At 38.1% G+C, this 13,241-nt stretch overlaps 1 protein-coding gene across 1 annotated transcript in view; it reads left to right on the top strand.

The window, feature by feature from the left end:
• Positions 1 to 9,609: 9,609 nt before the first annotated feature.
• The window catches only part of LOC126292235 (uncharacterized), a 149,864-nt gene continuing 146,232 nt past the window's right edge, over positions 9,610 to 13,241 (top strand). Inside the window, exon 1 of the mRNA XM_049986113.1 lies at positions 9,610 to 9,768. The gene's annotated coding sequence lies outside the window, so the exon portion shown is untranslated. The remainder of the gene's footprint in view (positions 9,769 to 13,241) is intronic.

Genomic DNA, 13,241 nt, shown 5'->3' with positions numbered 1-13,241 from the left:
CGAGGTTCAAATTGAAGCTGCATGTGAGATTGTGTGGGCAAGACCTAGTATCAGGGATGAGCATAAAATGATGACTGCATCCTTCTATCGCCCACCAGCCTCATCTCTTGATGCAACTGGAAACTTCAGGGAAAACGTCAGTTCACTTGTACATATGTACTGTAATCATTAATGGTAACTTTAATTTTCCAACTATTAACTGGGAAAATTACAGTTTTGCTAATGGTGGGTGTGATAAGACATCATGTGAGACATTGCTAAAAGCGTTCTCTGAAAACTACCTAGAACAGTACTTAGGAACCCCACTCATGAAGGAAATATTTTAGACCCAATGGCAAAAAATAAGGATGACCTCTTTGGGTATCGGTGACCATGATGCAATTGTGGCAAAATATGATTACCAAAGTACAAAGGACCTCTACAACTAGTAGAAAGACATATATGTACAGTAAACTTGATAATATGTACCCAGTACAATTGGAGAACCTCCATGATAATATGTCACTGTAGAGAAATTTCTAAAGAAATGGAAATTACTGCATAATAGGTGTAAAAAAAAAAAAAAAAAAAAAAAAAAAAAAAAAAAAAAAAAAAAAAAAAAAAAAACATAGGGCTTCAGTCAGAGAGGAGATGCTGAATGGAAAGCATCTAGCTGTCAAAAGAACAATACATGCTGCCTTCAATAATTACTGTTGCAGAATATTGTCAAATGATATTTTGCAAAACCAAAGTTGGTGTCCAATCCCTAGCAAATGAGGCAGGCATTGAAACTGAAGGTAGTAAAGCAAAAGATGAAGTGCTTAACTCTGCTCCTTTACAAAGGAAAACACATAATTGCCACAATTTAATCCTTGTAGCACTGAAAAGACAAACGAAATAAGTATTAGTGTTAGTGATGTTGACAAACAGTTTAAATCATTAAAATTGAACAAAGCTCCAGGGTCTGATGGAATCCTTATCAGACTCTACACTGAATTTGTGACTGAGTTAGCTCCTCTTCTAACTATAATCAATTGTAGATCCCACGAACGAAAAACTGTGCTCAGTTTATGGAAAAAAGTAAGTGATCCACAAAACTACCATCCAGTATCCTTGACATCGATTTTTTGTAGAATCTTAGAATATTCATAGCTCAAACATAGTGAGGTATCTTGTGCAGGATGACCTCCTCAGTGCCAATCAGCATGGATTCCAAAAACCAGTATTTCTCGATTTCAGAAAAGCATTTGACACAGTACCACACCTATGCTTATCGTCAGTATGATCATATGGGGCACCAAGTGAATTCTTTGACTGGACTGAGGACTTTTTTGTAGGGAGGACCCAGCATGTTACCTTGGACAGAGAATCATCGTCAGATGTAGATGTAACTTCAAGTGTGCTCCAGGGATACCTGCTGTTCATGTTGTACATTAATGACCTTGCAGACAATATTAATAGTAACCTCAGACTTTTTGCAGATGATGCAGTTATCTATGATGACATACTGTCTGAAAGAAGCTGCATAAATATTCAGTCAGATCTTCATAAGATGTCAAAGTGGTGCAAAGATTGGCAACTTGCTTTATATATTCAGAAATGTTAAATTGTACTCTTCACAATACAAAAAAAAAAAAAAAAAAAAAAAAAAAAAAATAATAATAGTATCTGATGACAATATCAATGAATCACTGTTGGAATCAGCTAACTCATGTAAATACGTGGGTGTAACACTTTCTAGTGATACGAAATGGAATGATCAGATAGGTTCAGTTGTGGGTAAAACAAGTGGTAGACTTCGATGTATTGATAGAATACTGGGGAAGTGCAATCAGTCTACAAAGGAAATTGCCTACAAATCACTAATTCTAGAATACTGCTCAAGTGTGTAGGCTCTGTACCAAATAGGACTGACAGGGGACATTGAATGCATCTGGAGAAGGGCAGCATAAATGATCACAGGTTTGTTTGACCTGTGAGAGAAGTCATAGATATACTAAAGACTGGAAGACTCTTGATGATAGAAGCAAAGTATCCCGAGACAGTTTGTTAACAAAGATTCGAGAAACAGCTTTAGATGATGACTCTGGGAATATACAACAATCCCCTACATATCATTCACATAGGAATTGTGAGGGTAAGTTTACAATAATTACTGCATACACAGAGGCCTTCAAAAAGTTATTCTTCCCATGCTCTATGTGTGAATGGAACAGGAAGAGCTCTAATAACTGGTACAATGGAGTATACCCTGTATCATACACCTTGCAATGGTTTGCCGAGTACAGGGGTAGATGTAGATCTTGCCAGTATGATGTTAGTTGCAGTCTTCCAGATCATGAAACACTGGCATTGGAAACAGTTTAATTGACCCACTATATTTCCAAAGTGTTAATATTATTATGCAGCCTCTCAAAATCAGTCTTAGTTAGTCAATATTATTGCATATCTGGGAAATACTGCCAGTATTATTGATGGTCTAGAAGCCACTTAAGTGAAAGCTTAAAAATGGAGAATAAATGAAAGTACAAATTTTTATCCTAGTTACATAAATGAATTTACATTTTTGCCACCGCAATTTAAATAAAAATGCATTTTTATATCCTAGATATAAGTAAAAGTATCATATTTCTTCTTTTAAGAATGTGTGTTTACCTAAGTAGTTTCCTGTACAATAAGAAATGCCGTATAACTCCAAGAAGTGATTGATTCTATAAAAAAAGTTTGATGTACGAGTAATATTTTTAGTTTCCTTTTGAATACTTGTAAATTATTACTTTTATACCTGACGCAGTGACACTGTTTTGTAGTTTCAGACTCTAGGTGGAAGTTTTCCACCGGTCTTGTATCGTGGTTGTGAGTGTCACAATTTCCCTCAAAGAATTCACTTTTGGTGGCTGCAAAATCATAACCGAGTGATATATAGGCATATAATAGTAAGTATCCTGAGACCTCTGCAGGATATAATATATATTAAGCTCAGGCTTGTCTTTTGAAGTTTGGAAACTTTTCCAATTCCTGCTGCACTCCCCAGCAGATTACACCATGGAAGATTAAAGAATGGAAATATGTAAAATATGACAATGGCATTATTTATCTGACAACAAAGTGAGAAATGGTTCTCAGTGCAAAGTGTGCTGGGCTACATTTTTTGAGCAGTTGATAATTTTTCTCTTCCATCTTAACTGATTGTCATATTCAGAAGCCTCAGATTTCTTATATATGGTTTCATTAATTTTCTATTTCTTAATATGTCTGCAGTTGTTGTTACCAGAAGGAAATTTACTGTGACTTAAGGTGGCACAGCTATGTGGCAAGTATATGTCACAGAAGAAGAGAAGGACAAACAGAGAAATCGGGTTGTAGTAAGCACATACATGCAGTATTTTCATCATATAGGGTTTATGGTAGATAAGTTCAGGACAGTAGCTCCATGCATGAGATGCATGTCTCCTTGTGGCTACAGATGCACGTGAAAAATCCTCAGTGTGCCTCAGCAGGAAAACTGACAAATGAGGTGATACAATAGGGGACAGGAACTGGACTTAATTGTTGTAAATCTAGTGGGCCAGCCAAGTTTAATTGAGGGATGAGCAGTTGTTGCTACTAATACAGATGTAACTTTAGCAAACTGGACAGCAGCAGCTAAGATTAAAAGCTGGCATGTGCCCCAAGTCTAACATCTAGTGAACCTAATGCAATTTTCAGCAAAGAGAAAGTAGCAACAATAGAGGGAAGCATAATTGGGTTAGACAATTTCCAATGGAATCAATTCCAGTACATATATACTTGAGTGTGCAGCCATTAACTGAACTATTGCAAAGAGCACAGGATATTTATATACCAAAGAAAAAAATAAACAGTCACTGTATTGTCCCAGGAAGCCCTGAACTTTGCATACTCAGGCAGAAAGTAAGATCAAGAGAAGAGCTTACTAGTGCACTTAAGGCCAATCAGAACATACTGTGAAGCTTTATGAAAACAGGGTAATTAAAATGTGCTACAAAACACTTCCTGATGTGACACGAATATGTGCATTGAAATGCTTGCACAACTTAGCTATAAGTGAACTAGATAATGAATATGGCAGTCAGATGTTGGTGTTACCTTTCGTTCAGGAAGAAGTTGCTATCGCATTCAAAAACCCAAAACTGGAAAAGCACCAGGTCTGGTTGACATCTACCCTGAGGTTCCATGAATGATAGGTCCACTGACAGTACCCAATTTGGCACTATTACTCAATGAGGTGTTGCAAATAGATAAGATCCTGGCAATTTAGAGTAGTGATTCAAAAGGAAAAATATAAAGACTCCATAAGTGGTTCATTGTTTTGGGATCTTAGTACTGAAACTCTTAACATCTATTAGATGAGACAGATATTGTTGAAGGTTTCGTTGCATATGTGGATGATGCCCTAGTTGCTCTGTCTGCAGCCTCCACAGTGAGACTAGAAGAAAAGAAGACTGAGGTGCCTGTTCAGATGCAGTGATGGTGTACGGGCAACAAACTGGCTATAGTTTTCCATAAAACCATATACGAGGGTCATTTCAATAATCATGCACACTGCACATGCGTGACCGTTACGTTGGCATGATCAAGCTGAAATTCATGTCATTCGTGACTGAGACTTTACATGTCACAGTCGTATAAGTGTCCGCAGGTCCGTGTGGCTGTGTTGTGAGTTATTCAGTTTTAAAATGCAAGCTGAAACTGAGTTAAGTCGGATTACAAGAGGTGACAAGTGTTCCTATGTCAAAATCGAATCCTGACGTGTAAAGAAAACAATGGAAATTTACAATGCTTTGAGAGAGGCATCTGGTAATAGTGTAGTGGATTGTAGCACAGTGTCATCACGGTGGTGTGCTCGTTTCCGTGAAGGTTGTGTAAGCACCCGTGAGAGAACAACCCAAGAAGTGGAAAGCCAGCAAATGCAAGAGACTTCACATCTCAAGTTATTGTTAATGACATTTTGAAAGAGGATCTACAAAAAACATGTGAGAAAGTTGCATACGAGGCCAGAATGTCAGTCCCTTTAGTTTACAGAGTCGTGACTGAAAAGTTAAAATAAGAAAAGTCACTGCAAGACAAGTTCCACACGATCTGAGTGAAGAGCAAAAAGGAGATCGCAAAAGAATCACAGAATAATGGTTTCAGCATTATCGAATAGAGGAACAGTTTCTGCAAAGGATTGTTGCACTTGACAAAACCTCTATGAGAGTTTGAGCCACAACTGAAGAATCAGTTGTGACAATGTAAAAGTTTCGACTCCCTTCGACTGAAAAAATTCTGCTGCCAACAATCAAAGGTGAAACTCATAACGATCTTTGAGTATGACACGAATGGAGTCATAGCTTCAAATAGAGGGGCCCTCGGGACATCTGTAGCAGGCGCGTACTACAAGCTGTTTCTCCAAACTGTTTTGCACTCGAAAATTTGTCAAAGAAGGCCCGATGTGCTTGCAGCCGGTGTCTTCATTCTGTACAGTAATGAAAGACCTGTATTGCCCTACCGGTGAGAGAAACACTCGACAAGTATGGATGGGAAACACTTCCCCACCCACCATACAGTTCCGATATGAGCCTGACAAATTTTGATTTGTTTTCCAAACTGACGGGACAACACTGTGGAAAACGTTTTCATGCAACTAATGGAGCTTCCAGTGAGGTGACGTCAAGTGATCAGACAACTCAACAATGAAGGTGCCTATCCGGAATACAGGCTGTGCCAAAACATTGGATAGCTGTCATAAGCAGGAATGGAGATTATGTTGAAGACCTGTAGAGGTACTTTGTACAATAAATTATTTTCTTCAATTCTATATTAAAGTGTGCACTACTTTTGAAATGACCCTCATACATACCCCTGAAGGGAAGACTTTCTCCCACCAGATATCCATCCCTAAGGTTGGACTGGATCCTTCTAAAGTGCAGCCCTGTTTTTATGTCTCTCTAGGTATTATTCTGAGTGAGAAAGGGAACCTTCCACAACACGTAAAATCCCCTAATCAGAAAGCGGCTGAAATGATGCATAGGACTGCCCATGCTGGTAGTGTCAACTGTAATTTACTTCTGCATGTTGTGCAGTCATATCACGAAGTTGTCTTCAGCGCTATTGTAAGCTTTGCTGCTGGCACCTGGTTGAATCACCTTCGACTGGAGAGATGCAGAACAATAGTGCAATGAATTCAGTGGAGCTTCTTTCCTGTCCCACTCATGCCTTTTGCACTACTTGTGTTAATAGTGAGTGATTCTTGGGGTCTCTTTGATGATTATCATGGTACATTGGGAGGAGGGAGGGGGGCAGCATTGTTTTTGTTAAGGCATGTAGAAGATAACCACGTATATGATATCACAAGAACTCATATTACTAATAAAACACTCATAAGCCCAGAAGTTAGACAGAAGAGTCAGACTGGAACACCAAAAACAGTGCAAGACAAGTATACAGTATATTCCCGAGCATTAGTAAAAGGCTCAGTATGGATGACATAGCTCCAACTTGATGTGCATCTATTAACAGCCCAAGGTCCATATCCCAAACATCTACATCTAATGGGATGTAGAAACATACTAATCTGCGATTGTGGAGGAGAAGGTTGTGCCGATCGTGCCTGTTCGAGGTGCTCCATTTCCAAGTAGGGAGAGAACACACACAATTAGAGTGTGATCTGCAAACAGTTTAAATGACCAAAATTATAGACTACAGGTAATATTAATACACATAAAATAAGTGGACACTGAATAACCTAATAATTTCAATAGACTAGAAGGAGTGTTTTCTCCATTATAGAGAGTGGCAAGCATGAACAAAATATGATTAAGAGAAACTATAATAAATATATATTGCTGTGTAAAACTTAAGGACTAAAGTAGCTTTCGCATGAAGCATCACTACCAAGCAGTGATGGCTGCTGTGTAAGACCACAAGGGCACATGAACACCCTAACTTTTGACACCCTGTACATTTTTGGGCTATTTTTCTTTGATGCTGTTAAGCATAACATAGGTACTGCAATCTGAAAGATATGGCATTTAGATCTACCACGTTACTGATCCTCTAGACTCCGTGTAACTGGACATCATGATCGAGAGCATACCTTCAGTTATGCATGTTTTTAGAAGCTTTTGCGTATGTGCAACTTGTGTGTCGTAATTGCCTTACGGCCAAATACATACGGATTTGATAAACAATGTGCTCGGTTCACGATGTGCACAGATAGTCCTTGCAAGTCAACTAGAAGTTCACATCAGTGCCACCAGGAGGTAGTGCACTGTGACAGACTTTTATCCCCATTTGCTCGGCATAAATCCTGCTAGATGATAGTACACTCCTCAGGCATACTATTTGCTCACTATATACTGTATTAAAATTAGATTGGACATCAGTATATGTTAAAGTTCTGCTGACAGTAAACATATTTTGTGGGTTTGTGAATGAGTTACTGTATATTATGTTATGAGCATTATCATACAGTAATCCATTTGAGACACTGAGAATCATAAGGGCCTAAAGCACATCACAGTCAACTGTGACAGTATCGAATTTATTCGTGCTTCTGAAATCTGTTGATCTCATGGTGAGTCAGGTTTATCTGTGCTGTAGGGCTACATTGTATATACGAAACCAAGTTGGTAGACATTACTAATTGAGTTTAATTACTTCCACAAATGACACTTTGTGTTTGGACTTGGTTGTTCACTGTGCAGGAATTGGCTTTTATATCCACTGTAAACACGAACTATGTTGAATCTATTTTAAACACAAATCGAAAAGTAAAGCTGTGAGGACGGGTCGCGAGTTGTGTTAGGTAGCTCAGTTGGTAGAACATTTGCCCGAGAAAGACAAAGGTCCCGAGTTCGTGTCTTGGTTCGGCACATGTCTTCAATGAGTCAGGAATTTTCATAACAGCACATACTCTGCTACAGAGTGAAAATCTCATTCTGTGAACAGACAAGTAAATTACTGGGAGAAGCTGCAAAGGAACTAGGGACTCCAAGAACAGATGCTTTGATTGAGAGAGTCACAAAAATCAAATAAGTGTGACTTCAACTGAACATTTGAACAAGTAAGTGTACTGTTACTGCAGGTTGTTGTGGGGATGGAGCATAAGAATATCTGATTTTCAGCCCAGAAGTATATTTGTGAACTAATGCATCTGCTGGGATCTTGTACATTTCTCCGGAAGAAAAAAAAATTTTAAAAAAATTGGAAGAACACGATAACTCCTATGTACGCAAAAATATGAAATGGAGAGTTGCGAAAGCTTACACACTATTTGGTTATTGATCCAAACTTTACTGAAATATGTACAAAACAACAAAATTCCACAAAAAATTCTTTCTTTTGTCAGATAAGCTATTATTGGCAGTGACTGTAGTTGTATAAACTTGTTGATAAGCCAAACTGTTATACAACAGATGCTATTAAGCTCACACTCTCAAATTTATCTGAATTTAAAAGTTGGCGAACATCCAGAATGTATACTCACGAGCCGCCACTTCTGGCAAGTAACATAGCCCAATGAAACTTGGATCGTATGTAGAAATAACTGCTACAGTATACCACAGAATGTGACTGAAATAAATATGCAATGGGACCGACAGAAATGAATGTGACTGAAATAAATATGCAATGGGACCGACAGAAATGACACCTGTAATTCAAACAAAATGTTTACACTGAAATCACCGGAATTCGTGATTGCCCTCTGGACATCACACCACCAACAGCAATGCATGCTCTACAATGTGCTACCATGCTGGTACAAGGGTGATAAGGAGTTTTTGTGGTAGTACATTCCATTCCTCCTCCAGTTCAGTTGACAGTTGCTGGGCGGTCGTTGACTCATGTGGATGTGCTGTAGTACCTCTCCCCAATGCATCCCTTACATGTTCCACGGGATTTAAGTCAGGGGAATTGGCAAGCCAGTCCATTCATAGAATATCCTCTTGTTTTAAGTCCTCCTCCACCTGCACTGCCCAATGCGGTCATGCATTGTCATCCATAAAAATGAACTCGGGACGAAATTTTACTATGGCCTACTACTGCTACTGAATAAGTAGTTTCCACCTTTCCTTAATTAAAAGTTATGATAGATTGGGCAGACAATATTAAAGAAAACAATGAAATTAATCTTTGCCTTCACTACAAGTCCAAGTGCCATTACTGTAGTGGATATATAACTCCTTTTAAATATCTGTGACGTTTTCATTCAGCTTTTATGAAATTTAGTAATGTCAGGTAGACTCACAACCTTTGTGGAATCAAACCATGTAACAATTGCATGACCATGTGGTTATTAAACAGTATTCTTTACATGAAAGAAAGTCTTATTTAGCGTAATATTCAGAATCTGTCTCATAATGTGCAGCTGTGTGGGTGTTTTTCGTTTGCATTGTCATATCGACTGATTGTTATGTTCCGTATTTCATTCTTGTCTGAGACGTATTACATACACAGTTTCCATTTCCTTTCATGTATATTTTTTTTCAAATTTATGCAGGTTAATAAGTACATACGCAATGTGTAATTGCCTGTTGTTAGGTAGAAAACTGCACAGAGTTTCGTAAATTTTCATACTTCCAATAATCTGGCGGTTGGCGCACCTTGGCAACAATCCCAGGTAAAGCGTTCCTTACAGCCGCTTTCTACTGGTACAGCGGGTTTCCTATGTTCAGTGTACGGAGCAGGCAACACGCGATTTCTGAATAGGAGACTGAATTTGTGTACATTGACGTCGCTTCACGCACTTCTGCAGGCTAGACGTAACATACCGTGACTACAGACAGGGTAAGGGAAAAGTGTCACTGATTTAAAGAGTTCGCAATAGATCTGCCGTCCATTTCGACTCACTAGATGGAAAATTTCTTGTTCTTTACACAACACAGAGCAACTGTGTGGTCAAGATAGCACTTACTCTGTTTTTCACTTTGACTGAGGAAGTCATTGTGAATGAACGTATTTTCGTTTATACTGCAAGGCTTATCGCTATCAGCTTCTTGTATAATGCTCTTGATAGGAGTGCACGTATTCTATTCACCTCGAATGTCCTCTCAGATTGTTTACGTCGTTACATACAAGTGGTGTACTTACACAATTGTCATTAAACATTTTGCATGTTCAGAAGTTCCTTCATTCGCAATCAAAATTATGCACGTGACCGTGTTTGACTATGAGGCCTAACTTTACATAAGTGTACCGGAGTGTATATGCTGTGTTCAATAAATTCTGTAAACGCTAAGGAAATCACTGTCCTTGTACGACGAGTGAAAATTTTTGCGTGTGTGTATGACCTATCGTGTTAGATAAACATCAATGAGCTTCACATAAATGAAGCACAATCGAGGTACAAAACTGCCACAGCTAGCACCGAATTAACATCATGCGGTACTTCGGCACGCTCTGAGATGGTGGTGTAGGAATGAAGTAAAAAACGTAATTAGTATTCAACCCCGTACTACTGGACAAGTATGGTATTTGCTCGAAAGATTGCGCTAGATGTAGGGGGTGCTTGTAATGGCGATAGAGCATACGCAACATGCAACGCCTTTTGTGAAACAATCTTGCAAAATAGGGACAAAATTGTGTCTTGTCGGGGCAAGAAAGTCCTTAACAGCGACAGTCCCGATATATGAGGACAGATGCCAACCCTACCTATGACGCACTTCAGCACATCTTACGCATAAGTAAGGACGTGTATAGGGATATTTACACAAATTTAAAGAACATGAAATGACCACTGTAATTATGCATAAATATATGTGCAAGTGACAGAAGATTATGACACATGTCTTTACAGTAAGACCTATCATTTTTCTTCAACAATAATAATCAAATGAGTTACCACATTGTGGTTTATATTAACATGAGCCCTATCAAAGATGCAAAGCATTGACGCTTATTGTTTTCAGAAATTATTCTTAATTTGACTCACATAAATGGGACGCTTTTGCATAGTAATGTAATAAGTGATTTGAATTTCACTACGTACAGACAGAAAATTTATTATTTTTGAAATTAGCTTCTACATTGTTACTGTAAAATTATCTGTGTGTGTGTAACTAGATTAGTGCCCCCTGTTTTGCTGGCATAAACTGTATGGTCTGTTCTTTAATCCTACTTCTTCACATTACAACACCGTCTAAAGTTTTCGCGCTAATTAAGGCCCGTGAAGCATGATATTTTCCGAATGTACGTCTGACGAAACAGCGGTTCAGATAGCTGGATTCCAAGATTTTTGTTAATCATGCCATTTGCGTTCTTGTGGTGACGTTTACTTTTTTTCGTCTCCTAACACGTTTCTTTGTATCTAACCGAGAAGATAAATACCAATTTTGGTAGATTTAGATTTGAAAACGCTTTCATAATGGAATAATTTCGTAAAACTTTTCATCCTCTGTTTGACTCCCTTAGAGTACTGAACTTCCAAAAACACTGAAACACGTCCTTTTTTTAATTTCTAACCAAAAAGTGAAATACAGTTTTTATAGATGTAGCTTTAAATTGCTGTAGTAGTCTTTTTGGTAACTTTATTTTTTTAAAAAAAATATCTTCACTCCCTATTTTACCTCCCTAGAGAGTGAATTTCAAAAAGTGCTGAAACAAGTATTTTTTAATTTGTGACAGAGAATTTACGTATTACTACCTTGAAAGTAGTGAGACAGGGTTGTATCCTCTCCCCCATGCTATTCAATCTGTATATTGAGCAAGCAGTAAAGGAAACAAAAGAAAAATTTGGAGTAGGTATTAAAATTCATGGAGAAGAAATAGAACATTGAGATTCGCCGATGACATTGTAATTCTGTCAGAGACAGCAAAGGACTTGGAAGAGCAGTTGAACGGAATGGACAGTGTCTTGAAAGGAGGATATAAGATGAACATCAACAAAAGCAAAACGAGGATAATGGAATGTAGTTGAATTAACTCCGGTGATGCTGAGGGAATTAGGTTAGGGAATGAGACACATAAAGTAGCAAAGGAGTTTTGCTATTTGGGGAGCAAAATAACTGATGATACTCGAAGTAGAGAGGAGAGAGGATATAAAATGTAGACTGGCAATGGCAAGGAAAGCGTTTCTGAAGAAGAGAAATTTGTTAACATCGAATATAGATTTATGTATCAGGAAGTCGTTTCTGAAAGTATTTGTATGGAGTGTACATGTATGGAAGTGAAACATGGACGATAACTAGTTTGGACAAGAAGAGAATAGAAGCTTTCGAAATGTGGTGCTACAGAAGAATGCTGAAGATAAGGTGGATAGATCACGTAACTAATGAGGAGGTATTGAATGGGATTGGGGAGAAGAGAAGTTTGTGGCACAACTTGACTAGAAGAGGGGATCGGTTGGTAGGACATGTTTTGAGGCATCAAGGGATCACAAATTTAGCATTGGAGGGCAGCGTGGAGGGTAAAAATCGTAGAGGGAGACCAAGAGATGAACACACTAAGCAGATTCAGAAGGATGTAGGTTGCAGTAGGTACTGGGAGATGAAGCAGCTTGCACTGGATAGAGTAGCATGGAGAGCTGCATCAAACCAGTCTCAGGACTGAAGACAACAACAACAACAACCTTGAAAGTTGCCTTAATAGTGACATATTTTCAAAATCTTTCGTTTCCAATTTCACCCTCTTAGGAGTGGAATTTCGAACAATCCATTTGTCACCGGTGGCTACAGTATAACATCCACACCCTTTCCAAATTTCAAGGTTCTGTCCTTCGTTGTTTGGGCTGGGCGATGAGTCATTGAATCAGTCTGGCCCTATTTCACCCCATTGGGGGTTGAATTTCCAAAAACAGTGAAACTCACATTTTTTCGTTTCTAAATGAGAAATCAAATACCAGTGTTTAAAGCTTTACCTTTAAAAATGCGTTCACTGTGAAATATTTTCATAAAACGTTTCATCCCTTATTTCACCCCTTTATGGGTTGAATTAAAAACCCACTGAAACACGCATTTTTTAGTTTGTAACCCAGTAATCATATACCACTTATAATGTAGCTTTAAAAATTCTTTATTAAATTTTTAATAATGATTTATTTTCAAGAAAAAATGTCAGCTGCTTTTTCAGCACCATAGGGGTTAAATTTCCAAAATGCTATTTCTTTATTTCTGACCGAGAAGCCAAATACCAATTTTCGTAGGTCTGGCTTCAAAATTGCCTTAATAGCGATATATTTTCAAAAAAACATTTCATTCTCTATTTCTAAAAAATCCTAAACGACGCTTACGGTGTAACATCAACGCCCTCTGCGAATTTCAACT

This window comes from Schistocerca gregaria, chromosome 9 (genome assembly GCF_023897955.1).
Source record: "Schistocerca gregaria isolate iqSchGreg1 chromosome 9, iqSchGreg1.2, whole genome shotgun sequence".
Classification (NCBI taxonomy): Eukaryota; Metazoa; Arthropoda; class Insecta; order Orthoptera; family Acrididae; genus Schistocerca; species Schistocerca gregaria.
This window is presented reverse-complemented; position numbering and strand designations above follow the sequence as displayed.